General features: G+C 39.8%; 1 long non-coding RNA gene across 10 annotated transcripts in view; it reads right to left on the reverse strand.

Annotated features, from left to right (window-relative positions):
* Positions 1-19,887, reverse strand: part of LOC110599379 (uncharacterized) — a 58,843-nt gene extending 38,956 nt beyond the window's left edge. For 4 of the 10 annotated variants that reach the window (XR_013437839.1, XR_013437838.1, XR_013437843.1 and 1 more), the window contains exons 1-2: positions 19,663-19,878; positions 16,424-16,529 (exon numbers count right to left, since the gene is read on the reverse strand). This is a non-coding gene — a long non-coding RNA (uncharacterized LOC110599379). Of the gene's footprint in view, positions 1-16,423; positions 16,530-19,662 lie in introns of all 10 variants that reach the window. The other 6 variants (XR_013437842.1, XR_013437835.1, XR_013437841.1 and 3 more) reach the window with 5 other exon arrangements.
* Positions 19,888-20,977: the final 1,090 nt, after the last annotated feature.

Genomic DNA, 20,977 nt, shown 5'->3' on the forward strand with positions numbered 1-20,977 from the left:
CTAGGTTTCGGTGTTCTGTGTGATTGGTGCCCCCTGCAGGCACACATGGCAAGGCCCTAATTCCCCTGTCAGGCCCTACTTATTATTTACTAACCTTCTCCCATTCATAACTGACAGCTCCAGGGGCCTTGCCTGGCATAGGACTAAAACATAACAGTACATCTCTGCTAATGATCTCTGTGTGGGCTCCTTTGGCTTCCTCACGCCTTGGGGCTGGGTTCCAAGGGGCAGTGTCCCAAGACAGAATGAGTAGAAACCATATCACTTTGCAGGACCCGACCTTGGAAGTTGTGCAGCATCGCACAAACCACATACTGTTTGTCAAGGTAGTTACAAGGGCCTTCCTCATTCCAGATTCACTTGATATGAATGTCAAGTCCTACATTCAAAAATATGCAGGACTGGTGTTATGGGTTGGATCTAAAACGTCCACCAAAAGCTCACGTGCCCAAGGCTTGGTTCCTAATGCTATAGTGTTTGGATGTGGGGCCTAGTTGAAGGAAGTATGTCACTGGTAGGGGGCCATCCCTTTGAATAGTATATTTTGTCCCTGGCCCCTTCCTCTATTTTTCTTTGCTTCCAGCTGCCATAAGGTGAGCAACTTTCCTCCCCTGTCCCCTGTCATCAGGATGTTCTGCCTTACCTCAGGCCCAGAAATAGTGGAGTCAGCAACCATGAACTGAAATATCTGAACCCAAAAGCCAAAAATACATCCCCCTTTTAAGTTGTTTATCTCAAGTGTTTTGTCACAGCAACAAAAAGCTTACTAATACAACTAGAAATATTGCTTTCACTATATTTTGAAAACACAGTCTGTCATAATGATGAAAAGAGTTTTCAAGTGGACTCTACAATAAAATTAACCTACATTCTCTGACTTCACCTAGCTATGGGATCATAAGCCGGTCATCAGAGTTAGGCTTCTGCCTACATAGTCTGTATGAAAATCAAGATTTTAGATTATCTCAAAAAATCTGAAGTTCTAGTATTGTTGAACTGATTTTTTTTTTTTTGGTGGTGGTGTTGGGGATTGAACCAGGAACTCTTTACCACTGAGCTAAATCCCCAGACCTTTTATTTATTTTTTTTTATTTTGAGACAGAATCCCACTAAGTTGCCCAGCCTAGGCTCAAAGTTGTGACCTTCCTGCCTTAGCCTTCCAAGTAGCTGGGATTCTAGGCTTGCATGATCATGCCCAACTTGAGCTGAAATTCTTGCAAGTCAACAATTTTTTTTGAGTAGAGTATCAACTTCTCTTTTTAAACCAAGTATATCTGCTTTCTCCTTGTCTGTTCACCACAGACTCTGTAACAAGATCATTTTCCATGCCTTTCAACTTCTGGTCCCCATGGATGTTAATTTTAGATCCTTGGCCTAGGGGATTTGGCTGTCCTTAGTGTAACATCTATGGTAACTAGAAGATATCAGATCTGAAGCCAAACTAAGAAGGTGTGAATACAGATGAAATCATCATATTTAACACATCCTTGAATTGGTTACAGGACTACTGGTTTTATCTCAAATTTTGTCTTCCTGAAAGCTTAAATTAAGAACATGCTCTTAGCTCTGTCTTTAATTTGAACAATGATCTGAGAAGGCTTTTGGGCCCAGGGACTGGCAAACTGACTTTAAAAACTCTGAGCTCCCAGAGGTGAAGGGAAAATTATTTGGTGAAACTAGAGTAAGGATTTCTTAACAGGCCCAGGAATCAGGAAGTCCATGAGCACCTGAAATTATATACATAAATCCATATATGTGTTGCATATGTGCAGAAAGAGCACATACTTATACAGGTTTTTTAAACGGTTGGTGATCCCAAGCAGTTGAGAAATTTGGCAATATCTGAATACAGAAGATCAAGGCAGTGGCAAAAGAGTCCAAGAATGTTGAGAGGCTGAGAGCCAGGAGAAGAGGCCAGAGGTCTGGGAGGCAGAGGGCTAGAACCCCAAAAGTTAGTATGGGAGAAATGGGCTCCAAGGCCAGAGCCAACTTGCCTGAAGTGCTCTTGTCAATGTTAACAGAAACTTTTAAGTTGCTAAACCTGACAGTCAGTTCTCAGTCCCTACCACACTTGACCTTTCAGCTGACTGGAAAAATTGATCATTCTGCCTTCTTGAAATGCTTTCAAGATTCCAGGTTCCAGACTTCCCTGCTTTATTGATTACTCCTTGATCTCTTTGGCTAAGTCTTCTTCTTTTCCCTAATGTCTACACTTTGGAAGGCCCTAGAACTCTTTGATCTCTTCTCCATAAATATTCACTTCCTTGATGACATCATCCAGTCTTATGGATTTAAGAAATTCTATAACCTGAAGGTTCTCGTGTGTGTGTGTGTGTGTGTGTGTGTGTGTGTGTGTGTGTGTACTCTGTAAGTTTAACTTCTTTTTTTTTTGTTTGAAACTACACATTTATATATGTATTCTCTGTATTTCCACTTGGATGGCTTGAAAGAGATCCCAAAGTTTCCCAAACTAAACTCCTTTTCCTCCTATTTTCTCTGTTCCCCCAGTTCTTAGTCTTAGTGAACCGATTTTCAGGCAGCATTGCCAGGAATCCTGCTCCTTCATTAGCCCCGTGTCACCACAGGTTTCCTTGCTTTTCCCTATATTAGAATCAGGACTGCTGAATCTAGTAACAGAGCACAAATGAAATGGCCTGGCCAGTTCAGTGCCTCCCAGTTATCACATGTGGGCAGAAAAACCCTGAGGTCCCTGCTCTTTCACAAAATGGGCTGCAAATAGGGCAACTGAACCGTGATTGACAGCCAGCAGCTCTTGTTACCAAGAGGAGTTTTGAAGGGACAAAAACACAAGTGATCTGAGCCCTTGGAGTGCCAGTATTTTAGGAGAAACCTAGTGAGGGAGGCTGTGAAGGCAGAACGTAAATAAATCAAAAGAGTAACAAACACAGTTCAAAGCAGATTCCGGCTGAGCAGAAGACAGGTGTGATTCCCCAGAAGCATGGAGTCAACATGGTTAATGGGGCATTGACACCTCCTGCAATTATTCTGCTAATGACCTGAAAGAAAAGAATAGAAAGGGCCCTGGTGCACTTCTCCTCATGCTCCAGAAAAGTAATCTTGCCAGAGATGGATGTTGTTTATAGAATGCTTAAGAGGAACAGATGACAGGCTTGAAGCAATCCTTGTTATTATTTCTGCTTCACTGTGTAATTCAGCCATTTGTATTTACAATGTGATTTGAGAAGCAGGTGGTTCCTGAATATTCTCCTAGGCCAACCTAAAGCAGATGATGCTCAATGTGATGCTCAGTGTTTCTCCTTTTCAAAAGGCCTCTCACATGCATTAGCCTGGACCCTAGAGTGTGGCACTTAAGAACCAAGTGAAAGCAATTTCTCCTTCTACTTTTCCTAGAATGTTATCCAGGCCTCAACTAAAACTCTCACAATTCTTATTATAGATTGTGTGTGTGTGTGTGTGTGTATGCTGGTACCTTCTCTCAGAGTTTGGTCTTGTAGAGGATAAGGACTATGGCTGACTTGTCTTCAATACTCTGGTATTTACATAGTACCTGACATTCACAGATACCCAATAAATGTTCATTGTGTAAATGAGAGTGAAGAGGAATAAATGGAGGCAGAGACTAACTTTTAACAGAGCTCCCACTAGAAATCACTACCATTTTCAAGTGTTTACTGTGTGTTACACTCTAGGTTAACCTAATTTTATAGCAGATTCCAAAGCTAGGCAGAACATCCACCATCCCAATATGATAGGAAGGGTCCTTAAACACTCAGCCAGACCAAAATGCATACTCCAAATTTTCAAAAAGGATATATGCATTGAAAGGCAAAATTTCAAAGGTAAAAGAATCAATGGGAGACACACTGAACCTGGATCGGCTGAATTCAAGCTCCCGTTCGCCTGCTTCCCGCAGACAAACAGCTGTGACTCAGCACTAATCCATCCGGCTGAAACAACCGGTCAGCCCTTCTGATCCTACGGAGGTAAATGCCAACCGAGCCTTCATAGGTAGTGGCCACAGGTGTGAAACGGGGCTTGGGAGAGACAGTAAGGACCCACCCATTGCATTGGTCACCCGGCAAAGGGAAACGATCTGTCGCCATTTGCAAGAGATACCACCATGGCAGACAACTGACGTCATCAGACTGCGGCGGAGGAGATAACTTCATTGAAACCTGCGGCTACAGCATCAAATAAATTTATAGGAGTAAACAGTAACGCAGCAGTCAAACAGAACAAGAAGTAACATGAGCAGCTTCAAAAAGCAAGGAAGAAAAGGAGTACAAACAATGCAGGACAGCCTAAATATTCAGGAGGAACTAGAGTCATCAGAAAAATGGTCATATAAAGAACTCAAGGAACACCTTAGACAGATGGAATGGAACCTTAAAGAGGATACGAGACAGCAAATTCAAGCAGCAAAAGAACACATTGAGAATGTATTTCACAAACAGATAAAAGAAGAAGTTAAGCACCTTTATCAGGAGATAGAGATTATAAAAAAGAATCAAAACATAATCTTGGAAATGAAGGAAACTATAAACCAAATTAAAAACTCAATTGAGAGTATCACTAACAGAGTGGAGCAAGTAGAAACCAGAACGTCAGATAATGAAGACAAATTATTTCATCTTGAAAAGAGTCTAGCCAACTCAGAAAGGCTGGTAAAAAATCACGAGAAAAACATCCAAGAGTTATGGGATAACATAAAAAAGCCAAACTTACGAGTCATCGGGATAGAAGAAGGTACAGAGATTCAAACCAAGGGAATGAGTAACCTGCTGAATGAAATAATTACAGAAAACTTTCCAGAAATAAAAAAGGAAACAGATATACAAATTGAAGATGCATACAGGACACCGAGCACACAAAATCACAGTAGACCAACGCCAAGACACATTGTTATGAAGATATCCAATATACAGAACAAAGAGAAAATATTAAAAGCTACAAGAGAAAGGAGACAGATTACATTCAGGGGTAAACCAATAAGGTTAACAACGGATTTTTCATCACAGACACTGAAAGCAAGAAGGTCATGGAACAATGTATTTCAAACACTGAAAGACAATGGATGCCAACCAAGAATTCTGTATCCAGCAAAATTAAGCTTCAGGTATGACAACGAAATAAAAATCTTTCATGATAAACAAAAGTTAAAAGAATTTGCAGCCAGAAAACCAGCATTGCAAAGCATTTTGAGCAAAACACTACACGAGGAAGAAATGAAAAACAATAACCAAAACCATCAGAGGGAAGTGCCTCGGTAAAGACAGAGGGCGAGGGGGAAAAATAATCATGGAAAAACAAACTAAATTTTTTTTAAAAAAAAAAAAAACGATAAATAATCAAACATGGATGGAAGTACAAACCATATATCAATAGTAACTCTGAATGTTAATGGCTTAAACTCTCCAATAAAGCGACATAGGCTGATATCATGGATTAAAAAAACAAATCCAACAATATGCTGCCTCCAGGAGACACATCTGATTGGAAAAGACATACACAGGCTGAAGGTGAAAGGATGGGAAAAAATATACCATGCACACGGTCCTCGTAAGCAAGCAGGGGTGGCCATCCTCATATCAAATAAAATCGACTTCAAGACTAAGTTAATCAAAAGGGATAAAGAAGGACATTATATACTGTTAAAAGGAACCATTCACCAACAAGACATAACAATTATCAATATTTATGCACCAAATAATGGCGCTGCGACATTCATAAAACAAATTCTCCTCAAGTTCAAGAATCAAATAGACCACAACACAATAATTATGGGTGACTTCAACACACCTCTCTCACCATTGGACAGATCCTCCAAACAAAAGTTGAACAAGGAAACTATAGAACTCAATACCACAATCAATAACCTAGACTTAACTGACATATATAGAATATATCAACCATCATCAAATGGATATACATTTTTCTCAGCAGCACATGGATCCTTCTCAAAAATAGACCATATATTATGCCACAGGGCAACCCTCAGTAAATATAAAGCGGTGGAGATAATACCATGCATTTTATCTGATCATAATGGAATGAAACTGGAAATCAATGATAAAAGAAGGAAGGAAAAATCCTACATCGCATGGAAAATGAACAATATGTTACTGAATGATCAATGGGTTACAGAAGACATAAAGGAGGAAATCAAAAAATTCTTAGAGATAAATGAAAATACAGACACAACATATCGGAATCTATGGGACACAATGAAAGCAGTTTTAAGAGGAAAATTCATTGCCTGGTGGTCATTCCTCAAAAAAAGAAAAAACCAACAAATAAATGAGCTCACACTTCATCTCAAAGCCCTAGAAAAGGAAGAGCAAAACAACAGCAAATATAGCAGAAGGCAAGAAATAATTAAAATCAGAGCGGAAATTAATGAAATTGAAACAAAAGAAACTATTGAAAAAATTAACAAAACTAAAAGTTGGTTCTTTGAAAAAATAAATAAGATCGACAGACCTTTAGCCATGCTAACAAAGAGAAGAAGAGAGAGAACTCAAATTACTAACATACGGGATGAAAAAGGCAATATCACAACAGATGCTACAGAAATACAGAAGACAATTAGAAATTATTTTGAAAACCTATATTCGAATAAAATAGAAGATAGTGAAGACATCGATAAATTTCTTAAGTCATATGATTTGCCCAGACTGAGTCAGGAGGATACACACAATTTGAACAGACCAATATCAATGGATGAAATTGAAGAAGCCATCAAAAGACTACCTACCAAGAAAAGCCCAGGACCGGATGGGTATACAGCAGAGTTTTACAAAACCTTTAAAGAAGAATTAATACCAATACTTTTCAAGTTATTTCAGGAAATAGAAAAAGAGGGAGCTCTTCCAAATTCATTCTATGAGGCCAACATCACCCTGATTCCGAAACCAGACAAAGACTCCTCAAAGAAAGAAAACTACAGACCAATATCTCTAATGAACCTAGATGCAAAAATCCTCAATAAAATTCTGGCGAATCGAATACAAAAACACATCAAAAAAATTGTGCACCATGATCAAGTAGGATTCATCCCTGGTATGCAAGGCTGGTTCAATATACGGAAATCAATAAATGTTATTCACCACATCAATAGACTTAAAGATAAGAACCATATGATCATCTCAATAGACGCAGAGAAAGCATTCGACAAAGTACAGCATCCCTTTATGTTCAAAACACTTGAAAAACTAGGGATAACAGGAACATACCTTGACATTGTAAAAGCTATCTATGCTAAGCCTCAGGCTAGCATCATTCTGAATGGACAAAAGTTGAAGGCATTCCCTCTAAAATCTGGAACAAGACAGGGATGCCCTCTATCACCACTTCTATTCAATATAGTTCTCGAAACACTGGCCAGAGCAATTAGACAGACGAAAGAAATTAAAGGCATAAAAATAGGAAAAGAAGAACTTAAATTATCACTATTTGCAGATGACATGATACTATACTTAGAAGACCCAAAAGGGTCTACAAAGAAACTACTAGAACTAATAAATGAATTCAGCAAAGTGGCAGGATATAAAATCAACACGCATAAATCAAAGGCATTTCTGTATATCAGCGACAAAACCTCTGAAACGGAAATGAGGAAAACTACCCCATTCACAATATCCTCCAAAAAAATAAAATACTTGGGAATCAACCTAACAAAAGAGGTGAAAGATTTATACAATGAAAACTACAGAACCCTAAAAAGAGAAGTAGAAGAAGATCTTAGAAGATGGAAAAATATACCCTGTTCATGGATAGGCAGAACTAACATTATCAAAATGGCGATATTACCAAAAGTTCTCTATAGGTTTAATGCAATGCCAATCAAAATCCCAATGGCATTTCTTGTAGAAATAGATAAAGCAATCATGAAATTCATATGGAAAAATAAAAGACCCAGAATAGCAAAAGCAATTTTAAGCAGGAAGTGTGAATCAGGCGGTATAGCGATACCAGATTTCAAACTATATTACAGAGCAATAGTGACAAAAACAGCATGGTACTGGTACCAAAACAGGCGAGTGGACCAATGGTATAGAATAGAGGACACAGAGACTAATCCACAAAGTTACAACTATCTTATATTTGATAAAGGGGCTAAAAGCATGCAATGGAGGAAGGATAGCATCTTCAACAAATGGTGTTGGGAAAACTGGAAATCCATATGCAACAAAATGAAACTGAATCCCTTCCTCTCGCCATGCACTAAAGTTAACTCTAAATGGATCAAGGAGCTTGATATCAAATCAGAGACTCTGCGTCTGATAGAAGAAAAAGTTGGCTCCGATCTACATATTGTGGGGTCGGGCTCCAAATTTCTTAATAGAACACCCATAGCACAAGAGTTAATAACAAGAATCAACAAATGGGACTTACTTAAACTAAAAAGTTTTTTCTCAGCAAGAGAAACAATAAGAGAGGTAAATAGGGAGCCTACATCCTGGGAACAAATTTTTACTCCTCACACTTCAGATAGAGCCCTAATATCCAGAGTATACAAAGAACTCAAAAAATTAGACAATAAGATAACAAATAACCCAATCAACAAATGGGCCAAGGATCTGAACAGACACTTCTCAGAGGAGGACATACAATCAATCAACAAGTACATGAAAAAATGTTCACCATCTCTAGCAGTCAGAGAAATGCAAATCAAAACCACCCTAAGATACCATCTCACTCCAGTAAGATTGGCAGCCACTATGAAGTCAAACAACAACAAATGCTGGCGAGGATGTGGAGAAAAGGGTACTCTTGTACATTGCTGGTGGGACTGCAAATTGGTGCGGCCAATTTGGAAAGCAGTTTGGAGATTCCTGGGAAAGCTGGGAATGGAACCACCATTTGACCCTGCTATTGCCCTTCTCGGACTATTCCCTGAAGACCTTAAAAGAGCATACTACAGGGATACTGCCACATCGATGTTCATAGCAGCACAATTCACAATAGCTAGACTGTGGAACCAACCCAGATGCCCTTCAATAGATGAATGGATAAAAAAAATGTGGCATCTTTACACAATGGAGTACTATGCAGCAATAAAAAATGACAAAATCATAGAATTTGCAGGGAAATGGATGGCACTAGAGCAGATTATGCTTAGTGAAGCTAGTCAATCCCTAAAAAACAAATACCAAATGTCTTCTTTGATATAATGAGAGCAACCATGAACAGAGCAAGGAGGAAGAGCAGGAAGAAAAGACTAACATTTAACAGAGTCATGAGATGGGAGGGAAAGGGAGAGAAAAGGGAAATTGCATGGAAATGAAGGGAGACCCTCATTGCTATACAAAATTACATATAAGAGGTTGTGAGGGGAATGGGAAAATAAACAAGGAGAGTAATGAATTACAGTAGATGGGGTAGAGAGAGAAGAAGGGAGGGGAGGGGAGGGGGGATAGTACGGGATAGGAAAGGTAGCAGAATACAACAATTACTAATTGGGCATTATGTAAAACTGTGGATGTATAACCGATGTGATTCTGCATTTGGGGGAAAATTGGGAGTTCATAACCCACTTCAATCTAATGTATGAAAATATGATATGTCAAGAGCTTTGTAATGTTGTGAACAACCAATAAAAAAAAAAAAATAAAAAAATAAAAAAAAAAAAAAAAAAAAAAAAAAAAGAATCAATGGGAGACATATGCTAATGTTGACTTAAAACACACAACTGCCCAATCCCTGAACTAAGTGCTTCCCATGCAGCATTTAATTTTCACAATAATGCTATTGATACCACCATTTATCTGTGATGAGTTCTGCTTCCTCAAATGTTGAAGTTTGAACATTAGAGAAGTACACTGAGGCAAGTGTATAAAGCAGGTTATATTTAAAAAATAGTAACACAGACTTCTCCTGAGAGGGAAAAGGGGGACATAGCTGGTGTCTCATTTCTGATATTCCAAGAAATGAGAGCAATCTGCCCCTTTTATGCATTTTAGACTTTCTTTGTTCTTCTGCCCTCTTCCTCCTTCTCTCTCTCCTTCCTGAAAACTTGACTAGGCCTAGGAGATGCTGGGTGGGTTGGCCAAAAGGTAAGATGGGCAAGGGGAAGGGCCAAGTGGAGTGATCCAGGCAGGAAGCAGCCCAGGAGGCATTAACTAACAACTGCCTGTCTGCAACATTTTGGGAGAGGTAGTATAGGCAGGTGATCTTGGTAATCAAAATGCTCTGGAGACATTAATATTCCAATCTCCCAGTGGTGGTCTCCAACTGCTCAGACACAAACCAGCTGGCTACTCCTTTTGATAGCTCATATGCCTATGAAAAACCTTTTCTCTCCTCTTAATGTGTCTTTTGTCATTTAATTTCCAAGTACTGCATCCAATCTGGTTACTTATCTATATTGACTGCCTGTCTTTAATTCTTGCTTCACCATAATTGTTATAATTTTGTAAATGAAGAAACTGAGGCACAAACTTCAGTACTTTTTCCATCTTCCTGCAACTAGTAGGTAGTGAATTTGGGCTGGGAACCCAGGCAGTCTGGCTCCAGACTCTTAACTACTCCACTGCAGCAGCATTTTCTATAGAGGGAATCCAGGTCCTCAGGAAATGGTACACAACATCTCGAACAATATGCAAAAAGTTAATTAATCAATTAATAAAAAAACTGTATGCAAAACAACCAAGTCCTGATGCTGAGGAGAGAATGAAAGATATGATGCATGAACACTGCTGAAGTGACTTCAAAATTGGAGTCCCTGGCACATGGTTGGTGAGGTGCCACACGGGTGGCAGCCACTAAGTGCCCCTTGGATCTCTTTTCAAGGGAAACTGCTGCAGGGAGGGTAGCTGGGGAGCAGTTTCCAGCTATGCCCATTCAGATCCATCCAAGTCTTCATCTTCATCCAGAGGCCAGGTCTCCAGTGACTTCTCCCAGAGGATTCTCTATCCAAGGCAGACTGCTCTGGTGGAGAACCTTTGCTCTGGCTCTCCCCATTGGCCTGGTTGGCTAAGATTCCAGAGTGCCCTGCAGGTAGGAGCTCCTGTTACACAGAACTCTTCCTGCCTGACTTGGCTCTCTCCTTTCATTGGTGACATATCTACCTCAGGAACTAAAGATGCTTCTCACCCCTCCAGCTCCCTGTCCCCAGGAAATCTCTTGCCTGTCTAATTCTTTCTTGGAGACAGATGACACAATAAAAGACATAAAGGAAGTAATAAAAATGGCTGGGCATGGTGGCACATGCCTGTAATCCCAGCAACTTGAAAAAATGATTTTCCTTTTGTTTTGACTATAATCTATTTAAGAAGATTAAATGTACATAAGGAAACTGCTAAGAAATCATTCAAGGTGTCTTATAATCTTCTAAATGTAAATATTCTAAATATAATCATCTAAATCTATTCTTTTTACCAGAAAGGATGCATGCTGCTTTATAAACTACACAGGACTCAAAACAAGGGGGCAAAGGAAAAATAGACTAGCAAAGGAATCATGGTGAGACGTGGGGTGCAGTTTCCAGGACCTGCTTGGAACCCCAGAGTTGCTATGAGGAGGCTTTAAGCTGAAGACATTTGAAACTCAGTAGCGTAGAAATAAGCTTCCTTTATCTGACTAACAGCTGCTACTTATAGGAAAAGAGGATGACTTATAGTCACTCTTCAGGACGGATCTACTCCCAGGGGCAAGAAATAGCACACTGAGCATAAGTCACCAGGTGTTCTATGGCCCTAAGAAGACAGGAGGACCACTTGTTCCTGTATGGACAAACAGTATCACAGACGTTCTTATCTCTCTTTTCTCTCCTAAGAATCTGTTTGTCTTTCTAAAGAAAACTGTTCTTCCCAGAGACACTTATTCTCCCACTACTAATTTAGATCTATAAATCTCTAACTTTAGGTGTGGACCAGGCTGGCTACTCCTTTTGTTAGCTCATATGCATATGAAAAACCTTTTCTCTCCTCTTAACTTGTCTTTTGTCAGTTAATTTCCAGGTACTGAATCTTGGAGGGTAGAAGAGGTTTTTTACCATCCCACACAGGGGATCTGCACAGATCTGCCTCAGAACTTCATGATGGAACAAATAGGAGCGTCCAGCCTTTATAGGACTCACACAGGCTGTGATTTAAAACCAGCCCAGTTCCTCCAGTTGCCACAATCTGGCCCTGAGGAATGTTCCAGGGCTCCTGACTGAGAAGCCATATTGTGATGAAGTGTGGGGGGGATGGCCCTGCACAACACCCTACAAAAGCCTCTTTATTCTGCCTCAGGCTGATTTCATGATGCTGGGGGTTTGGGGGGGCAGGGGAGGGGGGGAACAATGGTACCCCAAGAGCAACTGTTCAGAGAATGTGATTCCATGGGACTCAAACTTATTAGTTCAAGGGCGTAGCTCTTTCATAATCCAGTATTACCCAGTGATAAAACTCAACATGCAGGCAAATAAAAAAACAAACAACCCATTTAATAGATGGGTGCATGAAATGAACAGACCCTTTTCAAAAGAAGTACTGTAAAACCAGATTCCTGGGACTCCAATAGACCTTCAGGAGCCGAATCCAATGCAATCACACAAGAGTCTTTATTGCAAGCTTGAGCCTGGACTCACAACGGTTTCTGAAGCAGCGGTCCCAGGAAGTGAGCCCTGGTCCTATGTTCAATGAGATTTTATAGGTTTTGGGGGATACTCTATGCGTCACAACATCACACAGCAAATTATTCCACACCACAGGAAATTTAAACAACAACTCTTAGCATTGATTAGCACATTCACTGGTGGGAACAAGTTGGGTAGGGGTGATTGGTTAGTACACGAGGGGGATTTGTTTGAACGGATTGGTTTAAGCCATGAAGGGTGTATGGGCTAAACTACATGGTTTCCCAACATGTTATCAATCACCATAAACTACTGGGGGGTCATCTGGCATCCCAGGTATTTTCCCTGTCTCATGCTGATTGATGGTTGCTAGGAAGTTGCTATGGGTCCTCACCTAGCCTAACTGAGTCAGGGACACCAGGTGCCACAGATCTCTCCTATTATTTGCAGACAAACAACTCAGCAGGGTGGCTATCTGCCTCCTCAGGCTCTGTGGGTTTTTCCAAGGACAAGGGTCACACCCCCTTCCTTGGACAGGCTTTGCTCTGAGGTAGAGATTGGGTTTTTTTTTTTTTTTGTATTGAGAAACTGATGTGATGGAGTCACAACAGTTTCTCCATACAAATGGCCAACAATTATATGAAAATTACATGACATCTTTAGCTGTCTGGGAAATGCAAATCAAAACCACTCTAGGATTCCATCTCACTCCAGTGAGAATGGCAATCATGAAGAATACAAGCAAAATGCTGGGTGCCTGTGATTCTACTCAGGAGGCTGAGGCAGGACAAATGCAGGTTCAAGGCCATCCTGGGCAACTTAGACCCTGCCTCAAAATAAAAAATCAAAATGACTGGAGATGTAAAGCATTCCTGGGTCAGGTCCCCAGTAGCAGACAAAACAACAAGCAACAATAAATGCTGGTGAAGATTCAAGGAAGAAAGAACTCTTACGTACTGTTGGTGGTGGGATGTAAGTTAGTATAACCACTATGGAGGTCAGTATGGAGGGTCCTCAGAAACTTAAAAATGTGATCCAGCTATCTCTCTCCTTGGTATTTATCCAAAAGAATTAAAGTCAGCATACTTTCAAGATATATGCACACCCATGCTTATTGTGGCACAATTCACAATAGCCAAGTTAGGGGTTCATCCCAGGTGTCTGTCAACAGATGAATGGATAAAAACAGTGTGGTAAATCACACAATGGAGCTTTATCCAGGCATTAAGAAGAATAAAATCATGTCATGTGCAGGAAAATGGAAGAAAGCGTCACATTGAGTGAAAGAAGCCAGACAAAGAAAGACAAATATCCTGTTTTCTCTCATATGTAGAAGGTAGAAGGAAAAATAAAGGATTTCATGTAAGCAGAAAGGAGACCATTGGGGGTAGAGGAAGGAGAGTGAGGGGTGGGAGAAAGAGGGGGAAGGGAGGCTTTATCCCTAATATTGACCAAATGTGTCAACTGTGTCCCTGTCACTGACCACAGACAATCATTGCCCTATGAGGGCACAGCCACAGCACATGGCCAGAGTCACTCGGGCAGTAAGGGGCAGAGACATTATCTAAGCCAATGCTCTCTTATAAATTGGAACGTTAAGTTCAGGCACTTTAAGTAAAGCTATGGTTGTGGTTATGCTACTGGCTCAAATTTCAGGACTAAATTAAGTCACCACTAAAATTTGGTCTAACTTGAGAACAGCACATTGAGTTTATTGGAGAACTCAGGTAAGGAAAACAATGGGATTGTGGGGCAATCAGCTTACTTTTGCATTTCTCTAAGGGTATGACTCATAATCTTATCATTTTTCCTGCTTCACAAAGCTTCGTTTCTCTGAACTGAGAGAATTAGAATGGAGAAATATTTTTCACAGGACATGAGCTATGGTAGGTACTAATCTCCCTCCATGCTTTAACAATAGGAAACGATAGCTCTTTTTCTCTGTAAGATCCAAAGTAGACCATGGAGGGAGTTCTTTCTAACTCTGTTCTGAATGTGTTCATTGATTTCTCCCAACACACAACTTTGCCTTTTGACACCCTCTCCCCTCCTGTGTGCTCCTGCACACTCCTTCAGACCCTAGGAAAATAGCCACAAAGAAGTAGAAGGCACTTTGTGGACAGGAGAGGGAAGAAGGTGGGCAGGAACAGAAGAGTACCAGTACCTATATTCCAGGCATCCTGAAAAGAGCTTTACATGTGTTACGTCCTTATAAAAATGGAATCAGTGTCCCCATTTGGCAAATCCCCAAATGGAGATTCAGGAAGAAAAAATGACCAGACCCAAGTTGAGTAAGTGGTGGAGCTATGCTTTGAACCCACTTCTGTCTGATCCCAGACAGGCAGATAGCTGACAGAAGACCACCTCTGTCTTGGGTGCCTTTGAATCTCCAGTTCAGCATAGTGTTTTGCACATAGTGGACACCCAGGTTCAGAGCACACTTTTAGATTGTCCTCTAAAAGCTGACTCCCTGTTATGAGCAAGCCACATTCCCACTCTATTTCTTCTACATTCTCCTCCACCCCAGAAACTTTCCTCCCTTCCCCTCTCTCTGCTTCAAAACCACAACCATTTCCACATAAACCATCTTTCACTTTTCCTGGTATGCTGCTGGGCCTTGATGCTCTCAGGCTTCTGACAACCTATTAAGTAATTATGTTCTGTCTTCCTGTGTTTATGAGCTCTTTCCAATGACCCAGCTCAGGAGATAATGGGAGAATGGATGCAGTTGTGTTTATCCAGGCCTGATGGATGTGTCTGCCAGCCTTTGGCAATTTTCAAATGAAAGGGAAAAAAAAAAATGAAACTCAGGAGCAATTTAGATGGCCTCAAACAACACTCTTTCCCTTAGCCAGGCTAGAGTCCTAAGCTGCAGCATCACCTCCAGGCTGCTCTGGACTAGAGGCCCTTGCAGCTGGTGATAAGAATGCCAGGATGACAGCCACTGACCCCACTCATCACCCACCTCTTCTCACTCTTGGCCAATGGAAAATGTGGTAAAGCACCAACTTCAAGTGTCACATTGCTTTCAGGGTTCACTCCTGACTTATGTATCTAAGCAATATTTTATACCTTAAGTAGCAGCACATTCTCTTTGGAAACCCTATGAACTTTTCCTTTCCCCCAAATTGAGAATTTTTTTCCTCCAAAAAGGAAAAATTAAAAAAAAAAAAAAAAGGAAGAAGTGAGAGGCAAGAGGGGAGGAGGGAACTGACATGTTGTGAACACCAAGGCCTTCTGCATAAAGAATACCATTTAAATCCCCAGAGTTCAATGTTCTGGGGCACATGCAAATGAAGAAATGACAGTGCTGCCCAAAGCCATGGTGCTGGTAAAAGACAGAGATGGAGAGATGAGAATTTCTCTTTTATAGATGTTTGTTGAATTTGAAGTGCTGTGGGCAGTTAAGCAGAGATGCTCAACAGAAGGGCAGAATTAAAGTGCTTTTGAATATAAACCTGGGCTAGAGATGTGATTATAAAGATCAGTGGCATACAGCTTACAGCTCACTTTCTGGAAAAGCTTAAACTAAATGGAACAAACTTCCCACTTCCACTCAACATTTATACCACCCACGATTTTCCAAGCTGCAGAATTTTCAAAGCCTAAGGGACCCACTTTGTTGTTGTTCTCAGTGGAACTTGCTCAGAATGCCGAGGGTTGGGGAGACAGCTCAGGACAACAGACAGGAAGGGTTCAAATGGAGGAGACTATAACGTGGAACAGCACTGTTGGACACCCTCATAGAAAGTGTCCACATAGGACATTCTCAAAATTGGGGCAGCCATCCTCACCTTTATGCCATACAAGGGAACAATCAGGTAGCTTCAGTTGTCATAAGAAGCCAGCTGTCTCTTCTTCTGCCCTTTCTGGACTCACCTTCACTTTGGTGGAACTTCCCAAACCTCTTCAGTAGAGTATGCCTCCGATTTCCTTTAATGTGGGGTGCAGTGGCTCATGCTTGTAATCCCAGTGACTCATGAGGCTGAGGCAGGAGGATCACAAGTTCAAATCAGTCTCAGCAACTTGGTGAGGCCCTAAACAACTCAGAGAGATCCTATCTCAAAATAAAAAGGGGTGGGAACATGGCTCAGTGGTAACCCTCCCATCCAAGGTTCAACTTTCCCAGTCCTTCCCCCCCAAAAAATCCCTTTGCATTTATGACAGTATGTTTTCATAGTTTCAGGTGAGGAACAGAAAAGAAATAGATAAGAGAAACAAAATGAACACTCAATCAACAGGTGATTGGTTGTACAAATTATTTTACACTTTCATCAGTGGTATGCTAACTCTTTGTAAGATATGATCAAGTGATCCCAGGGATGTAAGGTTGGTTCAACATATGGAAATCAATAAGTGTAATTCACCACATAAATAGAATCAAGATCAAGAGTCACATAGTTATCTCTATAGATGCAGAAAAAGTATTTAACAAAGTACAGCACCCAATTATGTTTAAAACATTAGAAAAACTAGGAATAGAAGGAATTACTTTAACATTGTAATGTTATATATGACAAACCCAAGGCCAATGTTATCCCAAATGGGGAAAAACTGAAAGCATTTCCTCTAAACACAGGTACAAGACAAGGATGCTCACTTTTATCACTCCTATTTAGTATAGTCCTTGAAAATTTTAGCCAGAGTAATCAAGCAAGAGGAAATTAAAGGGAAACAAATGGGAAAATAAGAGTTCAAATTATCTCTGTTTGCTGACGACATGATCCTATATTTAGAAGGCTTCTAGAGCTCAAAAATGAATTCAGCAAAGCAGCAAGATACAAAATAAACACTCATAAATCAATCATGTTCCTATACCCCAATGATGAATCTGCTAAAAAAGAAATTAGGAAAATTATCTCATTCACAATAGCCTAAAATAAAATACTTGGGAACCAATCTAACAAAAGAAATGAAAGACCTCTACAATGAAAACTATAGAACTCTAAAGAAAGAAATTGAAGACCTTAAGAAGATGAAAAGACCACCTATGTTCTTGAATAGGCAGAATTAATATTATCAAAATGGCCACACTACCAAAAGCACTATAGAGAGGTCAATTCCCATCAAAATTCCAAAGATATTCTTCACAGAAATATAAAAGGCTATTTGAAATTCATTTAGAAAAATAAGAAATCCACTATAGACAAAGCAAGAAGACAAAGCAGGAGGCATCACAATACCAGACTTCAAATCATACCACAGAGCTATAGTAACAAAACCAGCATGGTACCAGGACCAAAACAGACAGGAAAACCGATGGAACAGGGCTGAGGTTGTGGTTCAGTGTACAGAACTTGCCTAGCATGTGTGAGGCACTGGATTAGGTTCTCAGCACTGCATATAAATAAATAAAATAAAGGTTTATTGACAACTAAAAAAAAATATTTTTAAAAAAACCCAAATAGAACAGAATAGAAGACACAGAGACAAACCCACATAAGTACAGTTATTTGATACTAGATAAAGGTGCCAAAATACTCGTTGGAGAAAAGGCCTTGTTAACAAAAGGTGCTGGAAAACTGGAAATCCATATGTATAAGAATGAAATTTAACCTCTAACTCTCACCCTCTACAAAAGTCAACTCAAAGTGGATCAAAGACAAAGGAATTAGACAGAAATCCTGCAACTGCTAGAAGAAAATATAGGCCTAACACTCCAATATTGCAGCATCAGGAACCAACGTCCTTAACAAGAATCCCAAAGCATAAGAAATGAAATAAAAAAAATCAATAAGCATGGCATCAAATTAAAAAGCTTCTGTACAGCAAAAAAATAAATAAATAAAATAAAAAAATAAAGACCATAAAGAAAGAACCTACCCAATGGGAAAAAATCTTTGCCAACTGCTTCTCAGATAGGGCATTCGAATCCAGAATATACAAAGAACTCAAAAAACCTAACTTCAAAAACAAAAACAAAAAACAAAGAACCCAATCAATAAATGGGCAAAAGAAGTAAATAGACATTTCTGAAAAGAAGAAATACAAATGGTCAACAAATGTATGAAAAAAATGTTCAACATCTCTCTAGCAATTAGAAAAATGCAAATTACAACTACATTAACATTTCATCTCACTCCAATCAGAATTATCAAGAATGTGAAGAATAATAAATGCTGGTGAGGATGTAGAGGAAGAGATACACTCATACATTTTTTGGTGCAAATTAGTGCCACAACTCAGGAAAGTAGTAAGGAGATTTCTCAAAAAAATAGGAATAGAACCACCATTTGACCCAGCTATCCTACTCCTCAGTATACATCCAAAAGACATAAAATCAGCATAGTACAGTGAAGTAACCACATTAATGTTTATAGCAGTGCAATTAACATCAGCTAAGTTAGATCAAATCTAGGTGCCATTCAACAGATGAATGGATAAAGAAAATGTGTTATATACACAATGAAGTATTATTCAGTCATAAAGAAGAATGACATTATGGCATTTGCTGGTTAATGGATGGAACTGGAGACTATCATGCTAAGTGAAATAAGCCAGTCTCCAAAAGTTTTGAATGTTTTCTCTGATACATGGAAGCTATGTATCAGAGGAAAGATCAGTAGAGTAGACAAAGGGGATTGAGGAGGAGACCAAAGGAAGGGAAAAGGGAAGAACAGTGGAATGAACTAACTAAACTTTCATATATGCATGTATGGTTGTGGCAGGGTGAGTCCTGGCACCCAATGTACCTACAGCAAACTAATTTTTTAAAAAAGTAAGCTGTAAATGAATGAAGAGGGATCAGGAGAGTGGAGGGAGGGAAGTGGGGGTAGTAGAACCCTGGGGACTGAATTGGAGCAGATTGTGTTCCATGCTATTGTGATTATGTCAGGTTGTATGCTTGTGTTGTATATAACTAAAAAGAATTTTAAAAAATGGAAATGATGATTTGTATTGTTTCCAATTTCCATGTTGTAGATTCTCCCACCAGAGATGATGTCAAGCTAATCATGGGTTAATATCTAGGTCATAAAACTATGGAATACTTAATAACTAGCTTTTAGGAGGCAATTATTAAATACTAGATGATTGTTTTAGCCAGCTCTTTCACTACCATGATTAAAGAACCCAACCAGAACAACTGTAGTGGAAGAAAAGATTATTTAAGAACTCACTGTTTCAGAGGTTTAGTCCACAGAAGGCCAGCTCCATGCCTTGGGGCTCAAGGTGAGGCAGAACATCATGGAAGAAGAGCATGGCAGAGGGAAGCAACTCACATGATCAGAAAGCAGAAAGAGAGGTCTGTCTCCACTTGCCAGATACAAATATATATCCCAAAGCCCTGCCCCAATTCCCACCTCCTCCAGCCACACCCTACCACTTCAGTTACCAGTCAGTTAATCTCTATCAGGGGATTAATTCACTGATTGGGTTAAGACTCTTACAACCCAGGCATTTCTCCTCTGAATCTTCTTGCAATGTCTCACAAGTGAGCTTTTTGGGGGACACCCTGTCTAAACCATGACAATGATTCCAGAACGCCTTTGAGTTTTGCCATCAATAAGAATGAATTAAAACTATACCAGATATTTCTGCAAACTTCTGAATGCTGTTAAGAACTATGAAACAGGATTATGTGTGTGTGTTGTTTATGTGTGTGTGTGTGTGTGTGTGTGTGTGTGACAGAGAGAGAGAGAAAGAGAGAGAGAGAGAGAAAATGGAAGATACATATTAAGTTACCTGTAGGAGGTTAAAGCGAGAGGAGTAGGAGAAGACAAAAAAGGGAGAGGCAAGAAACAAAATAAAAGGAAAATACTCTTAGCCTGTTGGGGCTGCTATAGCAGAATACTGTATACTGGCCATCTTCTAAACAACAGAATTTTTTTCTCACAGTTCTGGAAGCTGGGCAGTTCAAGACCAAGGTGTCGGCAGATTTTGTGTCTGAACCTCCTCTTCACAGAAGGCCCGCTTTTTTTCTGTGTCCTCACATGAAGGAAGAAGCAAGGCAGCTCTCTGGGATCTCTTTTTTAAGGGCTCTAATTCCATTCATGAGGGTGCTGCTTTTATGATTCAATGACCTCCCAAAAGACCCACCTCCTAAAACCATTATATTTAGGATCAGGTTTCAACTCATGAATGTTTTTATTCTTTCCTGCAGTCCTGGGTTACCCAGGGTTACTCTACTACGACCTACATCCCCTGCCCTTTTTATTTTTTACTTTGAGACAAGGTCTCAATAAATTGCTCAGGTAGGACTCAAACTTGTTATCCTCCTGCTTCAGCCTCCTGAATTGCAGGAATTATAAGTGAACACCACCATGACCAGCTTTAACTCATGAATTTTGAGGAACACAAAGATTCAGACCACAGCATGGGTATTTTATATTTTATTTCTTTAAGCATGCATAATTTTGGATATTATTATATTTTATATGAAATTAAACATAGGTATCCAAAAATTCAAAAATTTTAAAATTGAATTGAGGCAAA

The sequence above is a fragment of the Ictidomys tridecemlineatus genome, chromosome 4, assembly GCF_052094955.1.
Source record: "Ictidomys tridecemlineatus isolate mIctTri1 chromosome 4, mIctTri1.hap1, whole genome shotgun sequence".
Taxonomy (NCBI): domain Eukaryota; kingdom Metazoa; phylum Chordata; class Mammalia; order Rodentia; family Sciuridae; genus Ictidomys; species Ictidomys tridecemlineatus.